This window comes from Rhipicephalus microplus, chromosome 6 (assembly GCF_043290135.1).
Source record: "Rhipicephalus microplus isolate Deutch F79 chromosome 6, USDA_Rmic, whole genome shotgun sequence".
Classification (NCBI taxonomy): Eukaryota; Metazoa; Arthropoda; class Arachnida; order Ixodida; family Ixodidae; genus Rhipicephalus; species Rhipicephalus microplus.
The window spans coordinates 7,503,081-7,519,681 of record NC_134705.1 but is presented as its reverse complement, the minus strand read 5'-3'; the positions used below and the strand labels follow the sequence as shown (position 1 = coordinate 7,519,681).

The 16,601-nt window shown below is 46.3% G+C and overlaps 2 protein-coding genes across 8 annotated transcripts in view; one reads left to right on the top strand and one right to left on the bottom strand.

Moving 5' to 3' along the window:
- LOC119167755 (uncharacterized) overlaps positions 1 to 16,601 on the bottom strand; it is a 595,822-nt gene that overhangs the window by 30,632 nt on the left and 548,589 nt on the right. The window lies entirely within an intron of this gene.
- The window catches only part of LOC119167754 (prolyl hydroxylase EGLN3), a 321,255-nt gene that overhangs the window by 276,859 nt on the left and 27,795 nt on the right, over positions 1 to 16,601 (top strand). The window lies entirely within an intron of this gene.

The following is a 16,601-nucleotide window of genomic DNA, read 5'->3' as shown; positions in this document are numbered from 1 at the left end:
ATACTTGAGGTCTTCAGCTCGATTACTTTAATTGGCAGAGAGTACTTGTGAGACAGTCGGATTATATTATTGACTAAATTATGAAAAATATTAGGGTCGTTACACGCGCTAGCTGTACACCCGCTCCGCACGTGGCGGGACCCCTGCCGCCCATATGTGGAGAGCGAAATGGCGGCCCTGCGCCAAAATGCAACACAAGCGCTAGCCGCATGAGCGGTTCTGATGCACACTTTGGTTGGACGATGCGACGGCTGTTGAGGCTGGCAACTATTTGGCGGAGCTTCAGTTTTCAAGGTCAGCAACCATCACCATCAGTTGACGACGCTGACAAGTTCTTGAATGCATTGGTTCAAGCTGCCGCGTTTATTATGAAATTGAGGCTCTTGTATTTTTACAACGCGTTTTTCGGCTGCAAGTGTTCTATCGCCATAGTCATCTGTGTCCGAGGCTAATTACACGCTTCCTTTTTGTTGTTGTCGTCATTACCGCACACAAGTCGTATCGCGCGAGTTGCATTTGCGTGATGGTGATCTTTTACAGCTAGCAGGAATGTGGGCGCCAACACGCACAAACGCTTTGTATTGCAATGAAGAAAAGGCCTACAGTGACAGCAGCATTGCACGCTGCGATACGGCGATGCTATCTACAGTAATGTTTTTGATTGGGCGCTAGTGTATATCGTTGTGCGCAGCTTGCTGATGCACTCTTTATTTTGCTCTATACAAGTTCGCGTTTGCTGTATAACATGCCACAATGAGCTCGACAAGTATTGATGTAATTGAAGTTTCAGTCTAGAAGAAAATGTTTAGTATGTGCGATATATCCATTAAATCTGGCATTAAATGAATGTGCATATCAAATAGTCATGTATAATATGAGAAGCGCTATAGCTTGTTTTTAAAAGCATGCAAATATGAAGTGTAATGTGTTTACATTTCATGTAAGACACCTTGTTGCTGTTGAAAACACATGTCTACATTCTTTGTTGCTGTACGTAAAAAATGACACCACAAACATTGCTATTGTTTTAACTTATCTGAAGGTTATCACAATTTATTTGCTACAACCCATTCACATCTATATTCCTGTTGCTTACCTCATCATCTTTTCCCATTGGCAATATGATTTATTACATACCGTGATGCAGCCTCAATGCTACATGGACTAACATGATGTTATAACCAGGTTTTTATTTCAGAATATTAGGTTTCTCCACCCACTTGTATGTTCTGTGGATGATGTGTGACAAATTTTTGGTGCTTCAGCTTCCTTTTCCCCCGCTTGAGTAATTGTTAGCAGAAAATCTTCTGTTTGGCTAGGTTCACAGTAGTCCAATGATAGGCATTTTTCAATAAGACGCATTTTTTTTGGACACCAATGAAACTATGAATCTCGTTCACTGACGCATATTTGTGCTTACTCTAAAGTAAACCTTCTTTCTCATCACTCAATATCTCAGTCTCTTCTGGGGAGCCTGAATTCCTCTATTTCATATTCTGCTAGCTGGCGCAGAGTTCCAAATGCAATAAAACATGGGCAGCATCTAAGGCACTCCCTCTATGATCAGTTGAGCTGTGCACAACATCTCCTTCTAAGACACATTTGCAGCTAGCAATCATTTTGCGGCATAATAGTATCAGTAAATTCAAATCATTTGTCACTTCTGCAATTCATGAATAATAAGGTTCTTGCAAAGAAACCCTGCTGAAAATGTAATTGTGCTGAAATGTGTAAGGCTTCAGAACAGACAAAATTTGTTCACTCTTCAGTGGGCAGAGAGAACACTTCTGTTAGCTTTAACTCTGGCTACATAAACGAGAACAGCCACAACGTAGGGTAATACGCTCTGCAAGACCATTCTATTGGCACAAGGCATGGCCTTGTCTTTAACTACTTGTCCTTGAGACAACTTGTGATACAATTTTTGATGTCTTCTTTTTTGGCTGCCAAGTTAACCAGTATAGACTGTTTTGCAAAATCGGCCATATTATCCTGAATTTTGACTGGTGTAAAAGTGCTTGAACTTCAGCATTTTATTTTTTGTATGCATGTCCTTCTATTCTAAACGTGCATGTAATGTGTGCCTTCACATTATGCCTACACATGGTCATGGCACTGATTGACAACACTGAAGTGAGCACCAGAATGTGAGTGGGCTGCCACAGGGGTGTAGGCAAATTTTTTTTTATTTTTTTGTGGGCGGGGAATCGAAGCAGGGGCACCACTATGATCTTAAGTGGGGCCCGGTCCGTGGATGTGATCGAGCGTCATTTTGCACTCTGTATACTACGGGGGAAAATATTCGAAAAAGAGAGTAGGGTGTGAGCTCGGTGTGCCAACCCCTGGCTTTGCCACTGGGCTGCATCAACGTTGTATGCCTTGCCCTACTAAGCATAAGATGTGTATGCATAGCCTCTTTCCACTGACTACAGGGTGAACATGATGTGGCATGTGAAGTTAAGATGGGGCATTGGTACGCTAATGTTTTTGTTGTATCATCCCAATATCAAATATCAGTCATGCTGTACTAGCCCATTGAGCCGTTCCTTTCTGTCACCTGTGGTAGTAATGAAAATGTAGTGGCTAGATCACCAATTATTTTCTGCTGATAACATGAAGTGAGTGTCTTTCATATCGCTCCTGTAATACTGAAGCATCATCAGCAAATTACAAGCCCTTCTTGAGTCAGTCTGATGAGACATTTTGTCTGTCTGTGACAGTCTGTTGCCATAAAGCAGAACAGGAATGGCTCAACATACACATGAACACTTCAAGAAGATGATTACTTGCAGTGATTACTTTTGTAATATGTGAAATATTCTATCTGTAAGTGTTGTCTCACTGGAAAATTTTGCTTCACAGAAACGACGTTATTAAAAGAAAAAGTCTGATTTTATTTGCAGTAAATTTATATCTAGCTCATGGCCTTCTCTTGTCTTGAACCAGACTTTCAAAGCATCCTTCAATATTGATTTTAATTTCTTTTTAATATCACCACTGTGAGAATAAATAACAGTAAATAAAAATTCACCTGTGGCGTTTTTTCTTCTCACAATGGTGATGCATAGTGCCAAATTTCTTTCATGCATTTATTGAGTATAAAGCTTTACAAGTGTAGAGGGGGCACCAAAACCTACAAAACAAGGTTCTGGTGGCTGACCATCTGCCACTATATTATATTTTTAGAAATGTATAGCACAGTGATAAAGTGTCAAAAGGTCAGCACTTGCTAAAAAAATATAAAATGAAATGACATGCACAGCTGCCCAGTATCTGTATTTTAGTCTAAACTAAACCAAGATAATACACTGATTAAAATTTAAAATGGGTTCAGTGGTGTCAGAGAAAAAAAAGTTTACCTTTTAGCACATGTACATTCCTTCTAGCAAGCTGCTTAAATGGACAATGAAATGAAAGCTTGCAACAAATGACATAGGATAGAGCATTGAGCCACATGTTCTAGCATACTAATTGTAAACTGCTGCAAGTTGTGGGCAACCAATTTATTAATTTTGTCTGAATAAGTTTTGTATTCTTTAATGAAAGATGATAACAGTTGCATTACACAAGGTAGTTTATTAGCAGCTTACACAGGATATAGCATAGGGAACACAAGAAAACACGTCACGTTGTTCTTGGGTTGTAGTACAGACTTGCAGTTCTTGGGCACCCCTTTAAAACAGTGCAGAATACGTTGAATGCAAATGTGGTACTGTCAACATTTTTTACATTAAGCTATTCATATAAATAAGTATAATGGAAACAGCCCCATCAGCACTATAAAAACAATTTAAGACTCTCTGTTGTTATAAAGCCACAGCAGCAAAGCCATTGTGCTGAAGGTCAATTGATCGTGCATTCACATAGTCACTGCAAGTACACACATCACAAGTAATTCTTCATTCCTTCCCATATTGCCTATGCTACAGGCCACAAACAAGCTAAAGGATATGTTTGAAACACCTGAAAAATGATTCAGTTTGAATTTGCGAGAACATGTACACTCACATTTGTATGTACATAATGATTATATTGCCCCTCCGCCACTTCTGATTTCCTCAAAATAAAATCTCAGCTATGTCCAAATACGAGCTTTGAAGCACTAATGACGAATTATGGGAATTATAACTTATTGCACTGAAAGCAACTTCAAGTGGGTCATTGAAGATGACACTGTGCATGTCATGCTTATACTAGTCGGCATGCATGTTGTAAGATGCCTTCTTCGCAACATATTTGCCCATTCATTATTTGTAGTAACACCATGGTGTCGCATCAAACACCAATAAAGAAACTGTACCCAATGAGTAATATTTAGTAAGAATCGATCCAAATCAGTTTTCTCAAACCTGCCTGAACCCAAGCCGAAAAATATATAATTTAGAGCAAAACTTTCCAATGTAGGACATCATACGGAACCAGCAGTACCACAACTGAACACATAACTAAAGTTGTGTTTTTGGAAGTGCGTCTGCAACCACTTTGCCAATTGCTATATCAGTTATTGCTTTGAAACAATTAAAGTGGTTCAATGCAATTGTAAACAGCATATGTTGCCACCTACATGGTGAGTTCAAATTTAACAATTCTCGTGCAGTGACGTTTTTGCATGGAAAACTGGCTTACAGAAAATTGCAGAGGCAAATTACTAATGGCAAACAGTTGCCTGCCATTTAGTAAGTACACCTCTAGGGGCAGTGCGGTGAAGGTTGATGGGGGCCAGAGCCCCCTGAAAATTTCCACGTGCCCCCCCCCCCCCCCCACCACAAAAACATAGTGAAATGCAGCACAGAAGCTCTCAGCGTCCCTGCCCCCTGAAGGAACTCGCGTACCACGTAGGAGACCTGAGCTAACGCCGTACGCCGGGCCGATGTTACTGCCTAACGCTTCAAGCTACTTATTGAAGAAAGCGCCGCATCCAAGACCTCCGAGAAAACGAAAGAACTCAGCGGTCGAATCTACCATCTCCAAGAAAACTGCAGCACCCCGAGTTGACAGTGAGATTACTTATTCAGCTTCTTCGATGGACCTTCCTGCTGACTAGGAACGAGAGGTGGTGAACACTACAGAGACTGCAGCTTCGCTGGAATGCTTGCTCAAACTTTGTTTACCTTGAATTTATGTGAGGTCGATCGCACCGCATCTCGTGTCAAGGAGAGCGGTAATTTACGTGCTGTCACGACTTCATTTTTTCGTGAAGGGTATCAACCAGTCTCGAGAGGCAAAACGAAAAAAAAAAAAAAGGTGTGCGCGAAGATTAGTCGTTCATAAAGGTGCCACCGTGATGAAGTGATCGTGAACTGATAATTGCACGGAATGGCGTCGCATTTGATCGCTGTTACTGCTCATGCAGTATACGCGCTCGTAGATAAAGAGTTTCTTCTCACAGTCTGACTGTGGTGCCAAGTTATGTTTTCTTTTGGATGTACAGTGCAATATCCCAGCCACAGCAGCAGTATTTCGGCGGGCGCGTAATCGTTTAAAGAGCCAAGATTAAAAAATCATTCCGAAGTCTTCAGCTATGGCGTGCCTCTTAATCAAATGGCAGTTTTGTCACGTTAACAACAATAATAAAATTGCATGATGCAACTATCGGCAGGAATGGTGCCGCGCGCGTAACGAAGGAAGTCGAAGCTGTCACTGTGCAGACTACGACTCGATATACCAGCAATTTAACAGGAAACTTTCGGGTTTATAGATGCTCCTTCGATACTTCAATCTTCCTAATTTTTTATTCGTTCACCAACCAAGCTTTAAAAACTCCAGGCCTTCCGGAGCCCTCCACTACGGCGTCTCTCATAATCATATGGTGGTTTTGGGACGTTAAACCCCACATATCAAAAACTCCAGTCAGTTTCCCCAGGGATGAATGCTTCGCCGTTGTTTGTTGATACCTGCATGTGGACAGTGTGTTCAGGCTTTCACATTTCGTTTTGTTTTGAATGCAGTACTAACAAACCCATTAGAAAGCTTCCCGCGGACGTGTCAGCTATTAGGTATGCAAGCGCATATCTCGAGATCGAATCCCGACCACGGCGGCTGCATTTTCGGCGGAGGTACAAATACTGAGGTGCGTGTACCTAGATTTAGTTGCCCGTTAAAGCACCCCAGGTGTTCGAATTTCCGGAGCATTCCTCTACGTCGTCTCTCATAATTGTATGGGTTTTGCGACGTTAAATCCCTGCTATTACTAACATTTACTAACATTAGAGCACAGAAGTGCATAAAAGGCAAAGCGTGAGGTGACAGCCCATGCTAAGGTGGCGCTATCTCGCGGCTGTCGATACCAAATGCGTCAGCCACGGCTCCTCCCTGAACACACTATCCCCTATTCTTGTACACTATACTATAGTGTGCTAGAGCATGGGGTAGTGTGTCAGGCACCCTATCTCGCCATGCATTGCGTGAAGCGGCGCACGTGGACAAAAAACCGGTTCTCAAGGCGACGCTGCCGTAGCATGGACTGGCAGGATTGTCAGCTCCACGCCGCTAGAGGGGCTAGAATGGGGAGGTGTGAAAAGCGGCCGCCGAAACCTATCCCCAAAGCGTGCCAATGCCGCTTGGGGCGCTGCATCCACCGGCGCGGGTGGATGCAGCACCTCAAGCGGCAGAGAAGGCTGCGAAGCTAGCAGCGTGATAAAATTTGAGAAGCGATTGAGAAAAATGGGGGAGGAGCGTAGGGCTGGGAAGGTATTCAGCTACTTGTACATGAAGAATGTCGATACAAAATGGAGAAGCGAACCAGAAAATTGACTGGTAAATACTTAGAAAACAGCAGGTGGCCAAACCAAAGAGAATTATCGGTTAAGAAGAAGGTGAAGGAAGTTGAGACCGATATGTGGAGAATTTACATGATTGAGAAGTCCGCACTAGAGATCTATCGAACTTTTAAGCAGGAAATTACCAAGGAAAGGATCTATGATAATACTCGGGGTAGACATGGTGTGCAGTGCGTGTGGAGAGGAAGAAGAAACTGCCAAACACTTGATAATTTTCTGTAAAGGGCTTCACCCTTTAGTTCAGGATGATGGCACAGAGTTTTTCAAAGCACTGGGGTTTAGGGACAGGGAGGGCAAAAGAGACTTTAAGCGGGTAGAATTAACTAGAAGGAGGTTATCTGATTGGTGGCTAAAGACAAAGCACGAGTGAAAATTAAACCCTTCACTGCAAAGTACGAATCCTCAACCTCACTATTTAAAAGGGAAAAAAAGATAAATCCAGTTGTTATTTCACTAAGTATTACGGCTAGGTGACGTTAGCTGCCGCCCGATCTAAAGGGTACAGCCATATTCATTCATCGGGTAACATTGCGGAAAAGACAAACGAGACAGCACGCGTGGCTCTCCACAAAAATTGCTCCCACACTGTGTGGTGGCGACCCGTTTTCGGTAGAATGGTTTTGATCGAGCAAGCGTGGGGCAGTACATGGCACCTAAGCTCTTTAAAGTCTCATCTCTGAAAGCCATTTTTCGAAAGGCCTTGATATGTTTAGTTTAACGTCCCAAAAGCACCATATAATTATGAAAGACAGCGTAGTGGAGGGCTCCGAAAATTTTGACCACCTGGAGTTCTTTATCGAGTATACTACAAGATCAGAAGTTTGAATCAATGCGCCTGCGCTGCGGGAGCCAGAATATCATTTTAAAAAACCTCGTATTTAAAATTGACATGTCATAAATCATTTGCTAAGCATGGTTGTAGCACCATAATTATTCTTGCTAAGAAAAACGTAAACTCAAGTGTTTGTCGCACAAGGCACGAAGAATTGAATGTAGATTTTACTCATTCCTTGAAGCGTTTAGGATGAACATTGTGCTGCAGGCTACCTTACCTATTAACCACCTTAAACCACGAAGACATTGCCCGCTTTGTCCTTTCTTCTGCCATTGAAAGCTTTATGAATCTATTTAAATATTGCAAGAAACGTTGCTACGATCGGCTGTTTTGCGCATTTTTTAATAATTCTTATTACTGTATTGTATCCTTTACTGTGATGTCTCTGATTATCAGTGTATAGTTTTGATCCTGATAATTTCTGAGGCTTCATTATATTATGTGTAATGAATTTCTTACGAATAATTCCAAACTATAGCGCTGTAGATATATGTGATTTTAAATAATCAAAATTGTCACATTAGATGCTTCGCCTAGCTAATTTACTTTCCCGAATAGCAGATCTCCCGGAATTTCGGTCACTCTTCTTATTAATTTTTGCTTTTTTGTTCATGCAAAGTCATGATACATGTGTATTCCCTCGCTCTCTATTTGTGGAGCTTTGCTTCATAACTTTTGTATTCGTACTTGGTGTCATTTTATACTTATAAAGTTTTTTTTTATTTCACATGTATGAATCTCTGTCGCGTATTGCTCCTTTGCCAACTTGTGACTGGGTCGGTACTTTGTCAATCCCTCGAGCTTTTAGTCCCGTGCTCCTTGACCTATTGAAAGAAAAGAAATGAAGTCTCTGACCAAAATAACTATAGCTAATTTAGGCGAATTAAACTAGCAAATTTTGCACATGATGCCGGACGTTGAAAACAGTGGCCTAATGCGCACCGGAGAGTTGCATGTAATGACTTATAACAACGTGGTGCATGTTAAATCTATATCTCATTGTCACAGAAAGCCGAAATATTATTTCACCGTCAACCCTCTCTGCAAAAGTATGAATTAAAAAGATTACAGTAATTCTGGCAGCTTGCCTCTGCTTGCGAACCATAATCGCAGGTATTTGCAGTGAAAATAATTTTTGCCCCTTTAACCTACACAGGGCCTGCTAGAATGTGAACTGTTTATAGAAACGTGAGCCTTGTTTTTCCAGGTACTGCAACCTAATACTCCGCGACCTGTACTATCAACAGAAGCAAATTTTATCTTGGAAACATAACTGATAAAGAGCGCTACCGTGTTGCAGTAACGACTTGCTGACAACTAAAACTCGCACAATTTAAGCAGCAGCTCCATTTTTACATGTATAACGATAGCGCCAAATACTAATCGCCAAAGTAACGTGCTACACCAGCAACGGTGTTTCTTATAACGCATAACCACCAACACTGCCAAACAAGGCGGGCGTTCTTGCACTCATCACGATTATTACGAAGTACTACATTTCTCACAGCGTAGCTTGCCACATAATATACAGGGCGACCATCCGCCGCTCAGCGGTGTACGATTCATGGGCGACAGACACTACTAGGGCATCAGATGGAAGTCTTTCGTAGTCTTCCTCATTTTATTCCATCTCATGCAGCATTTTTTCTAGAAACAGAGCGACTCCTCCACTAAGTGATACACGTTGCCACCCTTGGGACTCTTCAGGACGCTGAACTGAAGCACTAGGTTTTCCAGACAAGCATAATGCAGCCACGCTGGATCTACTTTTTTTGTCGTTGACACCTTCAGGCATTTCAGAGTAACCCAGAGTGACTGTGCCTCCACCCTGAGTTTCCCATCTTCCTTCACTGTCTTGAAGACGCCATCCCTAACCCTGGCCATGTTAGTGTCCCCCACTACTAGGACCCTTTTACGCTCTAATCGCTGGCTTCTTGTTTGTGAAGGTGCCCTTGTTTGCTTCACCTGTTTCTCTCTCTGTGCCTTCTGTCCTGTGTTTCTGCCCTGCTTGAAGACTGCCGCGCCATCAAGGTGTAGGTTCTTGGAGCCTCCGTGCTGTGGCCAGACACTGCGGCTCCCTGACCTCCCTTCTCACCTTTTCCTTCCCGCCTGTCACCTTCTCCGCTACCCACGCCTTCCGTCTCACACCGCTCGGGGCCGGGGCAAAGCGCCATTAGCTCCTTTACCCGCTGCTTGAGTTCGGTCCACCCTTCTCGTTCTTTTCGAAGGTCGCCCTTCATTTGCTCTAATCGGCTGGCGGAAGCCTCCTCCCGCTCACGCGATGCTCCAAGCTGTTATTGGAGTTATATCCTCTGCTCCCGTTTCGCCCTAAGCTCCCCCTGAAGTCCCTTGATGCTAGCCTCCAAGCCCTGCACGGCCGCCTTCAGTGTCTCGCCCAGCCTGCACACGAAGCTCGCCTTCTGCGCGTCGGCCAAACTCGTGAATGCAGTCTCATCTAAGTAGCACCAGCGCATGCATTTGTAGTGCCATCATCACCATCATCATTTCTCAATCACCGCGCCGTGCCTCTCGTGCAGCTGATGCTAGCTCGAGCTGCGCGAGGATTAGAACAAGCTAGCGCACTTGGTGTGTAGAACGTGGAAAGCCACGCGGCTCCGCTTCAAGAGTGGAATAAAGTGGCGAGAAAACGACACAACCACGTTGGCCGCCGTCCCATCTTTCTCTCTCGCTACATTGGTGACCCGGAGAACACGCCCTTCGCGGAGCGGCCCGCTGCCATGTTCCCGCAACTCTGCCCGCCAGTGCCGCCGTTCCAATCGACCTACCCCAAGGTATGGTTCATACAGCTCGATGCCGTTCTTGCGTTGAATGGCGTCACGCATCAGCCGCTGATGCACATCATTCTTCATGACGCCCTTCCGGTAGAGTTGCGTCATCTCTCTGCCACTTCAACCTCCAGCCAGCAGCTTTACGATGACCTCTGCTCTGCGATGCTTGCCAGCTATGGCCTCACGTACCGACCACTTCCAGGGACCTGCCACTTTCAGGTTTTCCCTGCGTCGCAGCGTGCTGGACCCTCCGGCCCGAAGCTCTCATCTGACCGCAATCTAACTTCCCCGACAACGTCTCCCTCCACCTTTGGTCCGGCCACTAGCGCAGTGATTCTCGCACCCTGTCACAGATCCGACGAGGTTCTTGAAGTCGTTCCTGCTGTCGACAACCTGTCCACCACGAAGTCCATTTTTTCGAAGTCGTCGGCCGATGGCCCTTCTGGCACGCTTGCTACCTGCACGTTTTCCACGAAAGCAACGGCACCCGACACCGTGGCCCCACCAGACTTCATGACGACCACCTTGCCGCCCTGCTACGCAGCCACAAGTTGCAGTCACAGCCCTGAAGACGGTGCAAGCGCCTACTCGGCCTATCCGACGCAATGTCCCACCACTAGTCGTGTTCCCGAATACCCACCGTACACTTGGCGGCATTGTTAGGACACGTTCCTGCGTGCGTCGGCACGTCTATCTATACCGGCACGTCAGATGCCGCTTGACTTTGAGGTCTGTGTTGCGTCGACTCCAACGTCAAAACCCGCACTGCCGACCCTCTGCCGACGTTAGCAGCATGACCTCGCGACACACGGTCTACTCTCGGCCTGTCCGACCAGGTCATCGTGAGACCCGCTTGTCGGCAACCACAGCGACCCGGCACTTCCTTCTTCGTCCCTTACGCTTCTCCCAGAGTCGCCCACCGGAGGCACGCTGCTTATTGATGGCCCATAAACGTTGACAACCTGGACTTGCCAAATGAACACTTTATGGATTGTCGTTCATGTATATATCATTTGTCGCTCTCTATCTTTTTTTCAGGTGCCTTCAAATAGCGCAAAGCGCTAGGAGGGGAGCCCTGTAGTGCCATCATCACCATCATCATTTCTCAATCACCGCGCCGCGTCTCTCACGCAGCGGATGCTAGGTCGAGCTGCGCGAGGATTAGAACAAGCTAGCGCACTTGGTGTGTCGGACGTGGAAAGCCACGCGGCTCCGTTTCAGGGGTGGAATAAAGTGGCGAGAGAACGACATGACCACGTTGGCCGCCGTCCCGTCTTCCTCTCTCGCTACACAATCTTCGCACTGCACCAGCTCACTCTCGCTCGTGGTTTTTCTAGCCTCCTTAGCCATCGTCTGTCCGACCATCGGACCGAGTGCCCGACAGGCCTAGGTTCAACCCTAATCCCGCTATCCAGCCGCCTCCGTGAACTCTCCTACCTCAACAAGTGTTTGAAGCTGTCACCTACACCGCACGCACAAGTGTTCAATTTCGCTAGTAGCCTCTCACTAGGTCCCCTTCGTGTTCGGCTCTAGCTCTTTAACAACTAACTAGGCGCCCTGACCTTCCTCAAAACAGCCGCCTAGCCCGTTCACGTGTTCAACGTCACTACAACGTTGCCCGTGTCCCACACCTACAGTACTCGCAACGCTAATTATTGATTAGGAGACAAAAAATAATAATGGTGTTCACAAACACAAAGAAATGAAGAGAAACTTATCTCTCGTTGTGCACTGCTTCTGCACCAACCGAACTTGCACAACCATGCATGACCTTGCATTTGCGGAACAGGCGGAGCACGCGAAAACACGTTTGCGCTCTCACGCCCAGAGGTGTGCGCCAAGGGGTCGGCGCGCCGTCGCCGCCAACGTGTTCAGTCAACACGCCATTTGAATGAGCTTTTTTTTTTCAGCTTGCCTACGTTTATTTTGAGCCTTCTGTCACCAGTCTGGCCTTAATTCTGTCCACTTCGCAAATGCATCAAAACTGGTTTACCTGCCATATCAAGTTAAATTGGTGGACTATAAAAAAACCTTGTTGAGTGCTTGTTGAGTGCTAATATAATTCAACAAAAATGTTGGATTATATTTAAACGTGAATTGTAAGATACTTTTCAGTTCACTACATTTCAGTGAATCCCGCTCAGTGAGCTTTTTGTGCGAGTTTTTCTCTGGGACGGTCGCATTTTTTTCGCTCCTCCCGTGCGTTATTTTTCGACGCCCGCTTCACGCCTTCGGGCGCACAGCCCTTCTGAGGGCTACCCCTAGTCATGGGCCCACCTGTACTTCGGTACCGGGCTCGGGTCAACCAAAACCTGAAGTCTGACTTCCACCCGAAGCAGCAAAAGCTTCAGGATGCGTCTTCAACACCGACGCTTCGCGACCGACGACCATGGCCGTCGGCAGCAACATCGCAAAGCTCACCTTCGGGCGCGCGCAAGAAAGAGCGCTCCATCGAGGACGCACCAACTCGGGCGGAACCCTCGAAGATGGATGAATCGTCCGCCTCTTGTTCCTCATGCGAACACCAAACACCACCGTCGTCGTCACCACATAGTCAGGACAGGACATGGGAGGAAATTGGCGCCCCCAGCTTCTGCTTCAACTCACCAACTCGCCCCGCAGCTCAACTGGACGCTGACCCAGCTCCTGAGCCCTTCACACAGCCCCCGGCCCCTCCTGCAGCAGTGGGAGAGCACGGCGGCACCATTCTTTACCACCCAGTTGGCAAGAAGGCCAACTACCTCGCCACGACCCGCGAAGCCATCGGGGCTTTCCTCTCCGGCTTCTCGGCCACTCGACGCGTCCGCTTCAATTTTTGGCGCAACGTTGTCGCTGTGGACATCCAGCCCCTCGCGGATTCCACACCCCTGCTCCAGGTCAGCCGGATCTGCGACACCCACGTCAGGGGGAAGCTCCTCGTGGTAAACAGCTGCGTAGGCACCTTCTATGGGGTCGACGCAACCCTTGACTTGGAGGAAATCGTGGCCAGCCTCGACTCAGCTGTCCCGGTCATCTTGCCACCGACGAGGCAGGTGTCTCACGATCACATTTCAGGGCTCCACGGTCCCGCCGGTTGTGGCCCTTTTCAAGCTACAGAGGCCGGTCCGCGATCAAATGCCGCGGCCCCTTCAGTGCTCCCGCTGCGGCCATTTCGGCCACGCCACCGCAACCTGTTTGCGGGACCAACGCTGCCTCCACTGCGGTGGCAGCCACGCCAAAACGCCCTGTCCTGCAGAGCGCCCTCGCTGCATTAACTGCAGTGGCACACATCCGGCTAACGAACCGCGCTGCCCTTCCTGGCAAATTCAGCGCGTGGCCGCCGTTATCATCGCCTCTTCGGATGGCCCCGTGACGCGCCGCCAAACGCTGGAGAAAGCCAGAACTGCTGTTCACACCATCGACAAGCGAGGCAGCGCGGAAGTCGTCCAGGGCCGCTCCTTTCGGGATGCTGTCGTCTTCGGTCATCGATCGGCGTCGGTGCCTGCTCCTCGCCCTCCTACCAGTGCGCCTGCTGCAAGCTCTAGTGCCCCTTCGCCCCCTCCTCTGGATTGCCCCGAGTATTATCAACTACCCCGAGTATTATCATAGATCCTTTCCTTGGCAATTTCCTGCTTAAATGGTCGATAGATCTCTAGTGCGGACTTCTTAATCATGCCCATTTTCCACATGTCAGTCTCCGTTTCCTTCACTTTCTTCTTAACCGATAGTTCTTTTTGGTTTGGCCACCTGCTGTTTTCTAAGTATTTACCAGTCAACTTCCTGGCTCCCTTCCTCCATTTTGTATCGACGTTCTTCATGTACAAGTAGCTGAAAACCTTCCTAGCCCAACGCTCCTCCTTCATTTCTCTCAATCGCTTCTCAAATTTTATCTTGCTGCTAGCTTCCCTGCCCTCAAATGACGTCCATCCCATATCACCTTGTACTCCCTGATTTGGTGTATTCCCGTGAGCTCCTAAAGCAAGCCTACCTATTTCACGTTGCTTAATTTCTAATCTTGCTTGAACTTCTGATCTCATGCACAAGACCGCATTGCCGAACGTCAGCCCAGGAGCCATAACCCCTTTCCATATTCTTCTCACAACACCATACCTATTGTAATTCCACAGTGCCCTATTTTTCATCACTGCTGCATTCCTGTTACCTTTAGTCGTCATGTATATTTCGTGTTCCCTCAGATACTCGGTGCCATTGCTTATCCATACGCCCAGATATTTGTATTTATCTGTTATCTCAAGCGTGACCTCCTGTATCCTAAGCTCACTACCTTCGTTGTCATTGAAAGTCATGACTGCTGATTTTTCCTTACTGAATCTAAAATCTAACCTATCTCCCTCATTACCACAGATGTCCATCAATCTCTGCAAATCTTCCTTGTTGTTGGCCATTAGCACTATATCATCTGCGTACATTAATGCTGGTAGTGCCTGATCAATAAGTTTTCCTTGTTTGACCAAAGAGAGGTTGAAGTTCCAAGATTCTTCTGGCAGCTGGGTGAGGTTCGAAAAACCGGCTGCCAGTACACGTGTCAAACTTGCCTGACTGTTTGGGTAGGACAATGTAGTGGTGGGCCAGCATATCGTCAAAATATGCCACCCCATTCAGCCGATCCTATGGAGAAAGGGGGGAAGAAGGAGTGGTCGACTAATCCCTTGTCGTCTAGGCGGGTTCCCGCAAGTGCTGTAGCAGATACTGCCCTTTTCTTTGCTTCAACCCCACATTCCATTCCTGGTTGTTTGCTAGAAGCTGTGGCGTAGCAGCGCATATCCAGGGCTCCCCTTCTCCTCACAAGATGCAGCCACAACCAGTTTGGCTTTAGCTTTCAGCTTGAACTGCAAATACCATGCTGGTTCCGAGATTTTCAAATCCTCAGTGACCTCAAAAATGGCCCAGCTGCCTCCTTGTCTGCCTCGAAATTCTTGCTCTCAGCAAACACAATGGCCTTTCTTGAGTCGAGCTCACAATGGCCTCTCTTGGCTCGTGCGTTTTCTCTGCGCGAACCAGTCCCGAACCCCTCGTTCAGGTTTTGCCCATAGGAAATTAATCCGTCTTGACGGCACACCCTTGCTTGGAATGCGTTGAAATATTTTCGTCCCGTTCACAAAGGCCGAAAAACTTCAATAATGACGACAGTCGTAACAGTCTCTCGCGCGGTGGGGTGAAGATCACGATGGGCTGAGGTTTGCAGCCACAGTTCGGAGAGATCACCGCTGACGTCTGGTCTGGTGAAGACTGTCCTTGATGAAGTAGTGACCACCTGCTTCATTTTGGCTCAACAGACATCACATACGCATATGAAACACAACCACTCACCTAGTGAGCACCAGACAATTCCGTCGAACCCCACCAGCCATACTTACCCTTTTACAACTATTTAAAAGTACACTAGTTATTCTAAATTCCTCTCCTACGTTTGAGTGAAACAGAATGACATGGCTGTGCTTGACAGGCATAACAGGGCTGTGCTTGCCCCATTTGAATACACAAAGTACTTACTCGTGCTTCAATGTGAAGCAAGGTGGCAATGTGAAAATGCTGCATTTTCTTTAAATGACACATGAAATATGCAACAGAAACACCCTTTTCCATATCAGGGATCACAGTCACAACAGACTAAATTGGAGCAAGCATATGAGCGGCACTCAGTATTGAATATTGCCATCAAAAAATTGTGCGAACAATGCAGCAACGTCTCACAATTTCTTTCACCAGAACGCATAAAAATTGCAATGCCATTAGTAACATGTTACAAGAACACATGATACATAAGCCCGTCTCTTCTCATAGTGACTGACTACAAGCATTCAATTGTGCACGCCAGGCTTGACGAGCAATTGTGCTCGTCAAGTTGTGCTGTTTTTTTTTTTTTTCATTGTCCTAAACATTGTATGAATATTCAAATAACATTTGATTTGAATTCTCGACTGCAGTCATGCTGCAATGCTAAAAAATGCGTAAATCAAGAACGAAGAAGCAACCAATCAAGAATCAAGAACCAAACAACAGGCGAGTTGTTTTGATAACATACAGCATGAATAATTGGCTCAGCAATCTCGCGGCTCCCAAACCATACCACGTTTAAAATTTATTCCCGCAAAGAGTCGTTTACAATGAAAACTAGATGAAATCAATTGCTGACATGTTTGTGATGATGACCATTTTCATTTGTGAAACTGCGACATGACCACTTACTAGCTAAGT